Source organism: Eptatretus burgeri, chromosome 9, assembly GCF_056783735.1.
Source record: "Eptatretus burgeri isolate ZD-2024b chromosome 9, Ebu_testis_v1, whole genome shotgun sequence".
NCBI classification, from domain to species: domain Eukaryota; kingdom Metazoa; phylum Chordata; class Myxini; order Myxiniformes; family Myxinidae; genus Eptatretus; species Eptatretus burgeri.
The window spans coordinates 60,515,609-60,528,890 of NC_140969.1; the positions used below are offsets into that span (position 1 = coordinate 60,515,609).

At 42.8% G+C, this 13,282-nt stretch overlaps 2 protein-coding genes across 11 annotated transcripts in view; one reads left to right on the top strand and one right to left on the bottom strand.

The window, feature by feature from the left end:
* The window catches only part of SLC16A4 (solute carrier family 16 member 4), a 168,366-nt gene that overhangs the window by 23,983 nt on the left and 131,101 nt on the right, over nucleotides 1-13,282 (top strand). The gene's annotated exons all lie outside the window — the stretch shown is intronic.
* LOC147020185 (uncharacterized) overlaps nucleotides 1-13,282 on the bottom strand; it is an 87,982-nt gene that overhangs the window by 12,516 nt on the left and 62,184 nt on the right. For 2 of the 8 annotated variants that reach the window (XR_015061681.1, XR_015061682.1), the window contains one exon: nucleotides 12,080-12,677. The exons of the other annotated variants lie outside the window; for them this stretch is intronic. The gene's annotated coding sequence lies outside the window, so the exon portion shown is untranslated. Of the gene's footprint in view, nucleotides 1-12,079; nucleotides 12,678-13,282 lie in introns of those variants that run through there. 8 annotated transcript variants of the gene reach the window in all.

Below are 13,282 nucleotides of genomic sequence, written 5' to 3' on the forward strand. Positions count from 1 at the left end.
TTTGGCTGTATTTCGGGAACATACACACATACATACATACATACAAGATGAGTTTTAGTAATATATATATATATATATATATATATATATATATATATATATATAAATATATATATAAATATATATAAATATATATATATATATATATATATATATATATATATATATATATATATATATATATATATATATATATATATATATATATACATACACACAGATAGATGTACTTGGTGGCCATCTTTAGTTGATGCAAATTAGCCACATGATACAAACAATACATTGATTATGCGACCTCAAACTTGTTGATAGTGAAGACCTGAGTGAAATATATAATATTGTTGTAGATTCCCGCCCGCCGGCGTGCGAACGACCGCATCTAACCAATAGCGGTCGCTTCGACCACCGAACAGACAATCCAGTCGTGACTTTATGGAACAATGCCAGAAACCAGTCATGGGTGGGTTTTTAATCCCACCATGGCCCAGTCCGTATTCTACCCGCGCGAAATAGGGTCAATCGCCGAATATCGATATACCTAAGTACCCGCGCTGGTAACTGACCGAGGGACCGTACCTCGGCGAAGGCCTGCTTGGACACGAACCGCTTAAGCGTTCTGTTCCATTTTGGGATAACCGAGCGGGTATTATCGCCAGACCTCGCCGGACCCGAGATTCTATTTATCGGCTATTTAAAAACCAACTATATCCGGAATGCAAGATGGGGCAGTTCAATGAGGGAATGGACGCAACGAACAGGTTTACATTCACACAAGGACATTTATTATAATAAAGCACATATGCAATTAAACAAGGCAAAACACGTATGCAATTATACAAGCAACAAAAGCACGACAAAAGAACTACAACCGTCTACTTATTATGTACAGTCACTTGCAGTTAACAGCAGTTCCTACTTATTAGACAGGCCCATGGACACACGTACACATACACACACACACACACACACACACACACACACACACACACACACACACACACACACACACACACACACACACACACCCAAGAAATGGTGGCAGAGGCCTTTAATAACGAGCTCCAGCTGGAGGACAGGTGAGCTGAAACTTAGAACCTATCTCGAACCTCTCCACCTCATGTGGTCTTCAAGTTGTTCGGACCCAGGCTCCAGCGAGAGCGAGCTGGACCCAATCGCCGCGAGCCTTCCCGAGCTCCCGCGAATCCTCCCGCACTTCTCAACACGTGATGGTGAGACGAGGCGCCGATCCTTCCCGTCGATGCGTCGCTTCCCCGAGGAACCACCTCCAAGAAGAGGTCGATGAGTCGCACCAAGCCGGGAACCAAAATGGAGAACAAAGAGCTCCACGAACCAAGAAGAAGAAGCCACCACTCGTAGCTCGAGCCGAGCGACCGGCTTAACTTCCCTCCAAACAGGGCAGCTTGAAGCAAAAAGCTCTCCCGAGCCAAGCAGAAGCTAAATCTCATGGAACCATCAAAGCAAAAAGCCTCCTCTCGAGCCAGGCCTCAGCCGAAGCTCACTGAGCCAGCCGAAGCAAAAAGCTTCCGAAGGCCTCAACCCTAACGCAAGCCAAGCAGGACCCGACGGTCTGCTGAACGACTCCCCTCAACTCCCTTCTCCAACCGTGCCCCTGAACAAAAGAAAAAGATCTCCTCTTATCCTTCTCCGCCCCCCCCTCCTCCACACCCGGCGTGACTCATTCCCTCATGATCCATCCCCCGCTCAACCACGGGTGGGAGGAAGTTGTTGACATCATGAGTCACGGGACGGCAGGGTGGTTCTTCCTCTTCACAGAAGAGGGGGAGGGATGTCTCCATTGTTTCGTTCCCTAACTATTAAATCGATCTTCGGCGCATCCAATCGATTTCTGAACATTTAAACAATGGAAGGTGAGCTATCTAGGGAACAAGCACTTATCGACATAGCTGACTAAAGGAACCTGTATGTTGTGTGCAATCGAATTCCCAAATTCGTAACAATATGTAGCATCGTGACAACACTTAAAGACCATTTGGATATTTGGTCAGGAATAAATTTGGTATTTTGGTGGCCATTTTGTTTTATGCTAATTATCTCAAATTGCCCAATGCTGACAGAAATCCAGTGAAATCATTTTTTTAAATTGATGATCTTGGGAAGCAAAAATCACCAACAAAACAAACAAAAAAAAATTTCAAACACCAAAACAACGTTGAGCCAAGCATCTGCCAGACTAACAGGATAATTAAAGGTTGTTGTTGTTGTTTCATATTCAGCCTATGGGTACTGGTTGCATCATTGGCTAGAAGCATGGCTGACGCAGTACCCCTGTAACCAGCAGCCAAAGCTAGGAGTCATTTTGCTGATCTCAGAAGGATGGCAGGCTGAGTCAACCCACCTGGTGTTAATTCAACAAAACAACAGGAGCTTAAACTCATGACCCAAATATCTTACGCCAGTCACCATAATCATTAAGCTAACACCAATCTACAATTCATGGTAAAACAAGCTGCAATCACTTTATTATACGAGGCAAGGAAGTCCACATTCGGCAAGATATCTGTGTACTGCAGAATGTGATTATTGGTTTAACGTCAGGTTTCTCCACTGGACCAACTTCTGCCAATGTTATAAATGAGGATGGTCAGCATAAGGTAAATAATAGGCAATTTGATTAAAATAAATGAGCTTTTCACAATTTTAAAGAGGCCATTTAGGTAAACATTGGACATTGGAACACAAAGCACTGCCTTGAGGCACACCAGGCTCCATTGGGAAAGTGAATGAGAAAATGCCACCAACAGCGACAAGTTGTTTGTGCACGTGAAAAGGGTCAGTAAGTCCGGAATGTAAATAGCTTTGAACACCATCAGCAGAGAACTTGGTGTTCAAAACAGGATGCCAGATGTGTCAAAGATTTGGGCTCTGTCCAGAGACAAGGCCCTAACCTCCTGTGAAGTTTAAGGCCAACTGTGTTGTCGGAGGAGTGGTCAAGTAAATTCCATGAGTTATGTGATCTTGATAAAATCAAGAATTGGTGATCATATAGGGTCGTGAGCAAAATAGGAAGATATTACACTAACTAACAGAGATGATGAGGTACGTTTCATTCAAGTACTAAAACAAAGAAAGAGTGGACAGACATATGGAGGCAATTTCACGGGTGGGAGAAAGACAACTCATGAATGGAGGTGAGTGAAGAGCAAATATTTAGTTACATTAACAAGGCGTGTCATCATCGCGCTTACGTGGCACTTGGCTACTGCTTGCATAGTTTATAGGGGTACAGTTGTAGATCACAGCAGGAATTTAGAATTTCATCAGGGTACTCACAAAAAAAAAGAAGATGGAACAACTTTATTATTAAGGTTTTGCACAAAATAAACTTTGATAAAGGAAAAAAAACATACAGTCCACTTATATCAAACAAAAATATCAGAAGCATTAATTATCAGTGGGAACTGTGTTGATCATTGAGTCAACCAGTTTATTTATTCGAGGAGCTGTTGACAACTCTACCCTCATGTCATCATCAGCTTTCAGGCAGGTCCTTGACTTGGTCTTCATTGCTACTAAAGTAGAGAAACCTGATTCACATAGATATGTGGTGACAAAGGGAACAACACTTTGAAGACTCGCTGAGTAAGAAGTGGGAATGAATCTGTGAGTTTCATCCAGAAATCAACACCAACTCGATCAAATTCATCCTCAAGACTAGCAGAGGACTGAAGATCAATCAGCTCCTCTTTTGCTGGGTTGTCATCTCTCATTTCTGACAGATCAGTGGTAAAAGGTTTTAATATCCATATTTCTGTCGGTATCATGTTTTATGGAAAGTAGCCAGTGAAGTGATGCTTCAAGATGTTCAAATGTGCTGTGATGTCTTCATTTATTTCAGGTAACGCACCAGGTTCTTCTCTAATGGCCTCATCCAAGTTTGGAAAATTTGCAAATAATTTTTTGAAGAACTCTTCGTGCCCATAAATCCAGCTTTGTCTGCAATGATTTCATATTTTCACCTGCTTCAACGATGGTTCCTGATTTTCTCTGGAGTTGTTTGTTGACTTGGTTAAGATGAGTAAATATATCTGAGAGGTACCCTAAAGAGGCGATGAACTTTGAATCGGAAAACTTTTCCTACAGCTTTGAATCCTGGTCACGAAGAAAAATCTCTACCTCAGTACGGAGCTCAAACACTCGGTTAAGAATAAGTCCACGTGAGAGCCACCTCACCTCAGGATGAAGAAAAATAATTGAAGGCTCAGAGCCCATCTCATCACAAAAAGCTTTGAACAAGCGGTGATTCAGTGCTCGGGCACGAATGAAATTAACAGCCTCAATAACTTTCTGCAAAACCATTTTCAGATTTTCAGGAAGGGTTTTCGCAGCTCATGTATATCTGTGAAGTACACAATGCATTGTCATCACATGGGGTGCCTTTTGTTTTACAAGTGCAGTGAAGCCTGATCTAACTCCCATCATGGCTGGGGCTCCATCAGTGCAAATTGAACCAACTATGTCCCATTTGAGATTGTTCCTTTCAAGGAAGTCTTTCATCACTTCCGGTTCCGGTTTTGAGCAGCGAGAGGTCTCCTTTGGGGCTCCCTGCTGACTTCTTAAAGCTAAGTTTCCGGTTGTTATTTGTCCCGTTTTAACTGTTTAATTTTCTCACCTACATGTTACTGTGTGTTGCTAGTTCGGTTTTGTTTCAAAAATCGTGCTATTTTGTGAGTATTTTTGTCGACGTTCTTACCTGTGCTTGAGGCCTAGGCGTAGGCTTGAGGCCTACCGGTTCCACTCGGTGTTCGATCATTTTTTTTTGTTGTTGTTTGTTTTTTCTCCCCATTACCTTCATTTTCTATCCTCCCCATTACCTTCAATTTTGATCCTCCCCACTTTCCAAACATCCCCCATTCTCCCAACTAATCTCTTTCTTATTAAAAAAAAAAAAAAAAAAAAAAAAAAAAATAAAAAACCTACAACAACAACACGCTCACCTTCTAACGATTCTGCTTCTTCTTGTTGCTCTTAACTTCGTCCTCGTCTTCTTCCTCAATTTTTTTTTTTTTTTTTACACTTCCATGACCTAATCTGTTGAACTCTCTCCTATATTAATATTAACAAAAAAAAAAAAATATATATATATATATATATATATATATATATATATATATATATATATATATATATATATATATATATATATATATATATATATATATATATATATATATATACACCCAACAACAACAACAACACGGTCACCTCCCCTTCTCCCGATTCTGCTTCTTCTTCCTCTTAACTTCCTCCTCGTCTTCTTCCTCGATTTTTTTTTTTTTTTTTTAACACTTCCATGACCTAATCTGTTGAACTCTCTCATACATTATTTTTAACAACAAAAACGATCTTATAATGCTTCATCTTCCTCTCTCACACATGTGGTACTCTTTACTGTTTCACAATGCACTACTCTTCTGCTATTTTAACAGACTGCTCTCATTTCGAGCTCTCCTTCATTCCTTGCCTAAAAAATCCAACTATTACAGCGCTTCTTCTCTCCATTCTCTGAATTCGCCTTCATTGCATCCATCAAGAATTGTGTTAAATCGCATCTCTGACCTAAAACTTTTAAAAACCACAGTTTGCCATGGATGCTCGCTTTCCATCAACCATTCTTTTTTTTCCAAATTCAGTGCCAACTCACCCCCCTCACCCCTCACTCTCACTCTCAAAGCAACCATCCCACTCTTCTTCCTCCAAGCCTCCCTCTCACCTCTCTCAAAAATCCCCCTCACCTTTCTCCCACCTTTCATCCCCCTCACTCTTCCTTCTCAAAGTTGCCCCCCTCTCATCCACCAACCTGCCTCCCTCCACTGCCCTCTCACCTCCATCTCTTCACTCCACCTCCTCAAATCCTCAACTGCCTTCTTCCTTGTCTCTTGTCCCCCCTCTCCCCCAGCACCACAGCGCCCCTTCTCCTCATTCGGCCCCCCCCCCTCGCCGTCCCGCACTCCCCCACCCTCCTTCCGCAGCCCTCCTTACCTGCCCCCCTCGTCCCTTGTCCTACCCTCCCCCTCCCCCTCCACCTCCACCTCCTGCACCCAAAGCCTCCTCCCTTTCCTCTTCATTAAAAGTGTGGACCTCAAATATCCGGGGCCTTCGCTCAAACCTTTCAGATCTTTCCATACAGGTTGCCACTGACAAACCAGACATTATCTGCCTAACAGAAACTTTCCTCTCCCAAGACGTGTCTGACTCCCAAGTATCTCTCCCTGGCTACTCCCTCTTACGGTATGACAGACCTGAGCCTCGTCCTGGTGGAGGTGTTGCTCTCTTCATCAAAGACTCTATTCCTCACTCTCCATGCACTGCTCTCACTCCCCCACACCCCCAGGAATACCTCTGGCTTCGGCTTCCCCTCCACTCCCACCTCATGTTTATATGTGTACTGTACCGTCCACCGAACAGTGATGACTCCATCTACATCTCACTATCCGAAAACATGGACCATCTTCTATCTTCTCATCCAAACTCTCTCTTCCTCTTATGTGGTGACTTCAATTGTCATCACGCCAGTTGGCTAGGTGTGGGTACCTCTCACCTGCCATGGCACCTCAGCAAAAGCTTTCTGTGACTCATTGGGACTGACTCAATCGGTCAACTTCCCGACCCGGATCTCAACCAATGGTACTCCATCTCTTCTGGATCTGATTTTGACAAATTTCCCTGACAATATCTGCTGCTCTTCCTTCGCTCCAATTGGTTCTTCTGACCACGTCCTTGTTAAAGTGGACATCTCTCTGGCTGTTATCAGAGAACCACCTCACCGCCGTCGAGTCTGGCATTTCACTCAAGCCGACTGGCAGGGTCTCCGAGCAGCCATCAAACTTACAGACTGGTCTCCTATCACTACTTTCTCAAACATCAACTCATCCTGGGAATTCTTTCAAAGAAACTTGCTCTCCCTCATGCACAGATTTATCCCCTCTCGTGTTCAGTTGTCTTACCCTTCCTCCCGCCCTTGGTTTACTGAAGCTTGTGGCGAGGCAGTTGTCCTGAAACAACTTGCCTTTGCCTCATGGAAAGCAAACCCAACTGAGGGCAATCTCATTTCTTTCCACAAAGCTCGGAACAAGTGTGTATCTACCCTCAGGAGAGCCAGAAAACAACATCTTTCTCATCTCAAGTCTGAACTCTCATACCTCTCTCCCTCCTCAAAATCCTGGTGGCGTTTAATCAAATCTGTTTCTGGTGTATGTTCCCCCTCCATCCCCTCCCTTACCTCAAATGGCCGCACTGCTGATTCCACACGTGATAAAGCTGAATGTCTAAACTCGGTGTTTGCAGCTAAATCTTGTGTTCTAAACCCATCACTATCTCTACCCACTTTACCCAGTCGCACCCAACTGTCCCTGGACTCTGTATCCTTTTCTCCTGACAAGGTGGAGAGCTTGCTTTCAAACCTCGAGTCAGATTCTGCAACCGGTCCAGACGGCATCAGCCCACGTGTCCTCAAAGCCTGCTCTTCTGCTCTTGCTCACCCTCTCTCTGTTCTATTCACCCTCTCATTTGCCCAAGGTCATCTGCCATCTGCTTGGAAATCTGCTAACATCACTGCCCTGCATAAAAAAGGTGCAAAAACAGATCCCTATAACTACAGACCAATCAGCCTTCTCCCAATCATCAGCAAGGTGATGGAATCCATCATCGCCTCAGATATGAAATCCTTCCTCTTCTCCAATGGCTTGATTTCCAATCATCAATTTGGTTTCAGACCAGGTCACTCAACCCTGGATATGCTGCTTCTGCTCTCCCATCAATGGATGGAGGTCCTCATTGCCAGACAGGAAATCCGAGCCGTATCCCTGGACATATCACGTGCTTTTGACACAGTCTGGCACCCTGCACTACTCACCAAACTCTCTTCCCATGGTATTCAAGGCCATCTCCACTCATGGCTCGCAGACTTCCTCTCCTGTCGCAGTCAACGTGTGGCCCTAAATGGAGTTCTTTCATCCCCTCTTCCTGTGCAGGCTGGAGTTCCTCAAGGTAGCGTTCTGGGCCCTGTTCTTTTTCTGGTTTTCATCAATGATCTCTCGGACTCTCTGGAAAATCCTCTATTTCTCTTTGCCGACGACTCCACCCTCTGCCGTACCATCTGTCATCCCTCAGACCGGCAAGCAGCAGCTTCTTCACTCACTGCAGATCTGGATAAAATCACAAACTGGTCCAACACGTGGAACATGTCTTTCAATCCAGACAAATCTCACACTCTCACTATGTCTCTTCGAAAGGACCGTTTACAAAACCCCCCCATCCACTTTCTCAACAATCCTCTGGAAGAAATCTTTTCTTTCAAGCTTCTAGGTCTCACTATCTGCCATGACCTTTCCTGGGAAAGTCACATTTCCAACCTCGCCTCAAAAGCCAGTCGCCGACTGGGAATCCTCCGTCGTGCTAAGTCCTTCCTCGGCCCTCTTGAGCTCCTGACCACTTACAAAGCTTTTGTCCGTAGCCTGATGGAGTACTGCTCTCCCCTCTGGGCTGGTGCTCCTGCCTCCCACCTTTCTCGGCTTCACGCTGTCGAAACCAGGGCATTTAAGATCATCGGCATCTCCCGCAATGAAGCTGAGTCTTTGGGCCTCTCACTCAATCACCGCAGGTTGGTCGGTGGTCTTTCTGTCTTCTACCGACTCCTCTCCAGCCTTGCCCCCCTGCTCTCTCTGCGATTTGTCCCCACCACATTTCCACAGGGCGCTCAAGGTCCGCCAACAACCCCCTTCTGGTAAAACTACCAAAATCACGAATCACTGCTCATCTCCACTCTTTCATTCCTCTTTTTTCCCGCCTTTGGAATAAACTTCCTCACTCTATTCTTTCCCATTCTTCCCTCCAGGCTTTCAAAACAGCTGTTCACCACCACCTCTTATCTTCCCCCATCCAAATCCTCGATCTTTTCTACCCCCGATAATCCACCCAAGCCCACTTCCTTCATTTCTCCTACTTTCCTTCCTGAAAGTCCCTGAAATGTCCATCTTCTCTTCGCCATGTTCCCCGTCCCATCCCCATCCCTCTCCCTTCCACAGTTCACCTAATGTGTCTGTTCCCCACTGTTTTGTCCCTTCCACTCCCGCCCCTCTTGTCTCATGCCTCCTTGCTGTGAGTTGTGTGTTAGCTCTCATACGAGCCTCGACCAAGGTATACAACAAAAAAAAAAAAAAAGTCTTCTATTTTCTGCATTATGTCAGCAGCCTTTGTGGTTTGTTGGAGAGTTTCACAGAAGAGAAATTCATCCTTCAGTTCTTTTCCACACATGTACCGGACAAAAACAAGCAGTTGTGAAATATTAGCAACATCACAGGATTCATCAAGTTGCAAAGAAATTTTTGCTGGGCTCGATTTGATCTGTTCAATAACTTGTTGACAAATATCTTGAGACATTTGACCAATACGTCGATGAATTGTGTCATTAGAAAGGGGAATGTCCTGAATCTTCTGTTTTGTTTCTTTCCCACATTCACGTTCAAGCATGTCGAACGCACAAAACTTAATCAACCTCTCGGCAATGTCGTGAGGTTTGTTTGCCGTTGCCATTCGCTGTGCGACGTGATAGGAAGCTGCAAGCATTGGTTTCTTGTGAGATACGAAGCCATGTTTGAGCCTAAACCGAGCTCTCTTTGCCTCAAAGGTAGCACGGCCATCAGATGCATGGGCAGGACGTGTAGCTTCCAGGTGCTGTTTTAGTATTGAAGGTTTCAATGAGCCATTTCCAAGAACTTTTGAGCACAGCAGACACTGAGGGTTATTTATGCACACCATCTTCAACAATGAAGTTAACTCCATATTGTGCATAGAATCCAGGTATGTACGTTTTTTAGACATGTCAAAATCTGAAAAGAAATAATCATGAATTAATTATTACTAGTACATGCCCATATGTGGGTGACCATACGTGCAAAAGAAAAAGAAAAAAAAAAGAATTGTGACGTCAATCGTGCAAAAAAAAATATAAAAAATAAAAGAAGAAGAATTGTGACGTCAATCTTGATGTCATGGCACCGTATCGTGTCATTGTTTGGCAAATAAATGGCCGTAACTTAGGAACCACTTGTCCGATTAATATCAAACCTTGAAAACGCACATCTACAGTTCCCAGCAATATTCCTGGCAAGTTTCAATTAGATCGGACCAGGGGTTGTCGAGAAACAGCGGTCACACACACACAAACACATTGCTGGAATTATAGATAGATGTAACATTTTTCCATTCACTGAAATTGATTTTTTTTTAATAATAATAAATTAGACACAAACAGCATACACTGAGGCACAAACACACATGCACATACATACAGGCACACAGAGACAGACAACATAAACACACATACACATACATTGGGCCTGAGTGTACACGTCCAGAACAAAAAACAGATGGGATCGAGTCTGTCTGTCTGTCTGTCTGTCTCTCTATATATATACATCCACAGGTATTTGTATTTTTTGAATATTTAACCGTAACCTAAATTTTAAATAAATACATTTAAGTGAGTATTTAATCCTAACTTGCATTAGAGTGAGTATTTCACCCTAACTTAAATAAGAAAAAAAATACATTTGAGTGAGTATTTCACCCTAACACCTAACCTAAATTTAAAATGAAAAATTATATATATATATATATATATATATATATATATATATATATATATATATATATATATATATATATATATATATATATATATATATATATATATTTGTACACACATACATAAATACAATTTTGTCAAAAAACTAACGCAGAATAAATTATCTATTTTTGGCCAGGTGCAAGAAAAAAAGACAGGTAAAAACTTATATAAAACAAAGAATAAGCCCAAAAAATCAATTCCTGACACTCAAAAACCACCCAAAAATATTTTTCATAAGAAAAAATAAAAGAGAAAATTGCAGTGGGGGGAGGGGGGAATTGATTTTTGAGTCTGTATAGAAAAATTTGTATAGAATGTGAGAGTCTGTATGTTATCATGTATTACTGTATGTGCTGTCTGTCTCACATCACAATGATAAGTGTTATTGATTTTGTCTGAAGTTGCTAAAAAAAAATCGTCATAACTTAATTTTCAGGTATGATATATTTACCCTCTATGTAAATTTTTACCCCCAGTGGGTAAATTTACCCCTGGTTGAGAATCACTGGTCGAAAGGATCTAACGGAGTCTTACGGTTCTTCAGAGTCTATCGGGTCTTTGGGGTCTAATGGTTTTAATAGGGTCTATATGGTCTTCTTGGTCTTAGGGGCCTCAGGTATCTAAAGGCTCTAAAGAGTGTTGCGGGTCCAGGGTCTTGGTGGTCTTATTGGGTCAAATTGGTCAAGGGGTCTAAAAGGTAATTTCATCTAAGTGGTCCAAGAGGTATGTTTTAGCAATAGTTACAGGTCTAAATGGTTTCAGGGTCAAGGGGTCGAAGTTGTCTTAAAGGCATAAAGGTCGAAAGGGTCGAAGGAGGTATAAAGGGTTTTAAAAGGTCCAAAGAGTCTAAAATGTCTAAGGGGTCAAAGAGATGTAAGGGCTCTATAGGTCTAAATGGTATGTTCCAATTGTCCGTAATTAATACATAATATTAATAAACAAAGTACTGTAAAGGTCCAATAATAAGTAATTAATAGACATACTCATGGTCCAACTCGCTTTCAAAGAGTACAGAATTAATAGACATACCGACACGGGTCAACCAGGGCTTTTCCTCGACGAGGATTCACCATCTTCCCGGTTTTGCAGTTTTATATACATATATTGTTATGGACGTTTCCTCTGAATAACTCCAAGAGGACGACATGTCTCAAGAGACCACAAACACCGTCTACAACCCTGAACTTTGGCCGGATCTTCGCACCCAGAGGCAGTTTACCATGCCGGTGAGTTAAGTGTGGTCGACGGGAAACTGTGCCAGTGACTATGCAGCAGTTAATTAATTGGCTGAACGAACCAACGCCACGTGCCACATTATGTGGGCTACCATTACAATTGTAAACTCGGACCAATCACCTCCGAGAATGCTATAGAGAACAACCATATGCAAAATAAATCAGGACACATTCAACAGTTGCATTAATTTATTGACACAATGAGGAATGATGAAAGAATGATGAGTTGAAATACCAAGAAGAGAAAATGGTGGGGGGTTGGAGGGCAGATTGTGACCTCAGATGAAACGCACTTACATTATGCAGTACATTTGCTCTTCATCTTACCCTGACACGTTCATAACCGCCCCAGACTTATGGACAGTCACTTTTCACAAACTAAAATACTGGCTTCACGAGGAATGACAAGAGATTGGGTTGAAAGAGAATGGGATTTTTGTTCCATCCCGGCACATCTTGAACAACCTCCGCCCAGGGTTATTGCCCACTGTGTGATGGTGGACAAGGTGGTTCAGGCTCGCCCCCTCATGGTCCATCACACCCTTCTGCGGCAGCTCCCCAATTATTTTGAGAAACTGCGGGAAATCCATTCGCCCAACGTGATGACCTGCGCGGCTATAGGGATCTCCTTCCAAGGGTGAGAGATGACGACATTACTTGAGGGATCGTGAATTGGTCTTGGTGATGAAAACGGTGCTCGGGCCGTGTGAATCTCAGTAAAGATGCGGAGAAAACAAACTGAGGAAAATGTGACGCGGCAGAAGAGTTGCAGTCTGAAGGAAAACAAGTAAAAAAGGCATTACAGCTCGTTTTAGTAATTTTCCTGTATGGAGTTAAAGGGTGAGCCCAAATTTATGCACAACTAAAATGGCCGCCAGTCTACCAGTCAGCCATCTTTTATTAGATCGCAAAATAAAGTGAGGAGAATGTGTACGCCGTCATGTACTGTGGTTGGGCGAAGGTTGAACAAAATCCGACAATGAATGCCTGAGAAATGTTTGGGGACACATTTAAGTAACAAAATGGTCACCAGTCGATCATCTTGAATCTGATTTAGAAAAACAAACATGACGTACATATGTAAGCCATCATTTGCTATCTGGGTGCCACGTTTTAACAACATTGGTAAATGCATGTCTGAGAAATGGTTAAAGATGTGTTCAACATCGGGTTTTTTACAACGAAAATTGTCGCCAGCTGGCTATCTTGGATCTGATCTTGGAAAAAAAAAGCAATGACGTGCAAGTGTAAGCAATAATTCATTATCTGTGTGCCAAGTTTTAACAACATCAGTAAATGCATGTCTGAACTAGAAGGGCACTCGGTAGAGTGCATACCTCTGCTACATAATGCCAGATCCATGAGAACATTTTGGGCC